Here is a 3,270-nt window from a genome sequence, read left to right as displayed (position 1 = left end):
AAGTTCAGCCTGAGCCTCACTGACGTTTCAGTGCTGTTTATTTATCTGAAATTTAATCAGACGGTTGGTTCGAGAGGAAACACTGTAAATCTAAGGTTTGTGTTGAACTCTGTAACTTCACGCCCTCCTGTTCGCTTTTTAAAGCCGAGCCTCACACTGGAAACTTTCAGCGATGTTTATGGCGTTTTCTTCTTTTTTTTCTCTCTCTTTTTGTTGGTTGTTTCTTTCTCTCTTACCTTTCGAGGTCTCTGAATCTCCTCCTCCTCGTCCTCCTCCTCATGCACTTTGTGGCCCAGAAACAGATTAGAGGTTAAAGTATCGACATCAACAGCAAATTTTCTTTAAAATTGAGACTCGCCTTTTCCTGAAAACTTTTTCGGGAGGAATCTCACGAATGCCGAATTCCTCCTGTCTCTCTCTCGCTCTCTCTCTCTCTCTCTCTCTCTCTCTCTCCCCCCCTCTCCTCCCTCCTCCAGGGGGACGCATTTCAGCCTTAATGCATTCTTTTAATCCTCCCCCCACCCTCTATTTTCCTCATTTTTAGCTTTTAATTTTTCGTCCCAGTTCATATGCTTGGTACTCGGAATCTGTTTTCATGAGGTTTAAAATGTTAGAAGGTTTTAAGTTGTAACGAATAAAAGATAAATTTTTACTTTGTCCCTTAAACATCTTGTTCCAGTTGCTTTTATTTTCCTCAAACTCGACTTGAGAGTGCTCTCATCATCTCCTAGGGTTTATTATCATTTTAGAATGATCTTAATGTTTGAATGAACCTCACAGACGCCAAATGAAATGTGTGTGTTTCAGTCCGGTCCTGGATATCTCTAACACCTTCACGAACAGAGCTTGATCTTACATCATTACCTTCTTTAGCTACACTGTCTAAGAGATGTCACGTCTGATGGAGAAGCTTTGATTGATGTTAAAGTTGTTTCCTTCAGCAGTACAGCACTGTGTAGAAGAAAAGATCCGGACGCTTCACAGCAGGAACATCTGTACATCTGCTCATCCTCCTCATCAACCCTATAAACATCAGAATGGAGAGAAGGGACTGAGTGTGGCATTAATGTTGGTGACACTTCAAGTATCTCACAACCTGCTGATCTCATGGCATGTTCACACACAACAGGGTTTCTACAGAATGGTGAAAATAACAAAAAACATCAGGAAGGGTCAGTTCTGTGGGCAGAAAAGCCTCCATGATGAGAGAGAGAGAGAGAGAGAGATCAGAGGAGAACGTCCAGAGCTGACCGGAAGACTCTTTACAACCAAGATGAGAAGAAAATCCTGGAATGAACAACCTGTTGAATATGAAGGTGGAGGAGCTACAACAGCAGAAGACCACGTCAGGTTTGACTTGGTATAAAAACTGAGAAGTAGAAAAACAAATTCAGCTTTAAATTGACTTCAGCGGGCCTTGATGACGTTTTATTAAACGTCTAAAATGTATTCCGTGGAGTTTGGGGCAAAATCACAATGTAAATAGTGTGATAGAAGCTTTTTACATGTTATTACACAGATATAAATGAGTTATTACACATGTATAGTTAATGGACTGCTTTAAAACAGGCTTGCTTGTAATGGATCTGTGTATTCAAGACAAATAACTCATCTAGGGATTGTGGTTACAAACTGGAAGTAATGAGAAAGAGGTAATAAACTCCGCTCTCCTGACACATTTTGTTCCATCTTTTTTATTTTCTTCTATTCTCTCAGCCACGCCCTGCTCCTTACATCACTTTCTGAATCTGCCTGTTGATTTATTTACAAGAAAGTCTTTCTTCTCATATCCCATCCTTGGGGGTTGGGGTCAGAGCGCAGGGTCAGCCATGATACAGCACCTCTGGAGCAGGGTGGGTTAAGGGGCCTTGCTCGAGGGCCCAGTGGTGGCAGCTTGGCGGTGCTGGAGCTTGATCTTCCGGTCAATGAATAAATACAGACTTCAGAATGCTAGTACATAAGACGAAGTGCTAGATTGTTATATGAACATGTCTTATTTAAAAGGTCAAGGGTGTCATGAAGTTTCCTCCCGACAGCACTGTCCTTCTACCTGCAAACAGCATGAAGAGGAGGAGGAAATTTTCCTCCTCGATCTGAAAGAGAGAGAGGGAAGACCCCAAGTAAGAGACGCAGCCGGCCATCCACGTGATGTAAAAGAAAACGTGATTCATCAGACCAGGCCACCTTCTTCCACTGCTCCATGGTCCAGTTCTGATGCCCATTGTTGGTGCTTTCAGCAGTGCACAGGGGTCAGCATGGGCACCCTGACAGGTCTGCAGGTATGCAGCCCCATACGCAACAAACTGTCCTGCACTGTGTATTCTGACCCCTTTCTACCAGAACCAGCATTAACTTCTTCAGCAGTTTGATCAACAGTAGCTCGTCTGTTGGATCGGATCAGACGGGTCAGCCTTCTCTCCCCACGTGCATCAGTGAGCCTTACCCGCCCATGACCCTGTCGCCGGTTCACCACTATTCCTTCCTTGGACCACTTTTGATAGATACTGACCACTGCAGACCGGGAACACCCCACAAGAGCTGCAGTTTTGGAGATGCTCTGATCCAGTGGTCTAGCCATCACAATTTGGCCCTTCATCAAACTCGCTGAAATCCTTACACTTGTCCATTTTTCTTGCTTCTAACATCAACTTTAAGGACAAAATGTTGACTTGCTGCCTAATATATCCCACCCACTAACAGGGGCCATGATGAGGAGATACTCAGTCTTATTCACTTCACCTCTCAGTGGTCAGAGTGTTATGGCTGATCAGTGTATATTTTTGAAAGTATTCTTATATTACAGCATTTCCTCATACCTGCCTACAACCTGCACAGTACACTATATCTGTGCTGAGATGTATGGTTCTAAATTAAATTTATGACCTAAACTCTAACCTGTGGTACAAATAACAGTAATCTCTCTCTCTTCAGTGTACACACACACACAGATACAGACAGGGTAAGCGTGGGAGCAGCAAAACAGGAAACCCACACCTCTCAAAGCACGCACACACACACACACACACACACACACACCGCAAGTTTCATGGAAACATCTGTGGTTGAAAATGGTCACTGTTGAGACAAGAGGGGGCTTTTCAGTCTCCAGCACATATATATTATCCATTGCATTGTTGTTGAACATCAAAATTCATGTCTATCCATCCATCCACACACTCCACATCATTAATTAGATGAGATTTAAAACCGAAAATAGCTGTGAGTTTGGACATGCTAGCAGCCATAATCCCTAACTGGATATAAACCATA

General features: G+C 43.2%; 1 protein-coding gene across 10 annotated transcripts in view; it reads left to right on the top strand.

Moving 5' to 3' along the window:
• Positions 1-1,533, top strand: part of pcm1 (pericentriolar material 1) — a 30,217-nt gene extending 28,684 nt beyond the window's left edge. For 4 of the 10 annotated variants that reach the window (XM_058385091.1, XM_058385089.1, XM_058385086.1 and 1 more), the window contains one exon: positions 1-1,531. This exon is cut by the window's left edge and continues 160 nt beyond it. The gene's annotated coding sequence lies outside the window, so the exon portion shown is untranslated. The other 6 variants (XM_058385090.1, XM_058385088.1, XM_058385087.1 and 3 more) reach the window with 2 other exon arrangements.
• The last annotated feature ends 1,737 nt before the right edge of the window (positions 1,534-3,270 follow it).

This window comes from Hemibagrus wyckioides, linkage group LG29 (assembly GCF_019097595.1).
Source record: "Hemibagrus wyckioides isolate EC202008001 linkage group LG29, SWU_Hwy_1.0, whole genome shotgun sequence".
NCBI classification, from domain to species: Eukaryota; Metazoa; Chordata; class Actinopteri; order Siluriformes; family Bagridae; genus Hemibagrus; species Hemibagrus wyckioides.
This window is presented reverse-complemented; position numbering and strand designations above follow the sequence as displayed.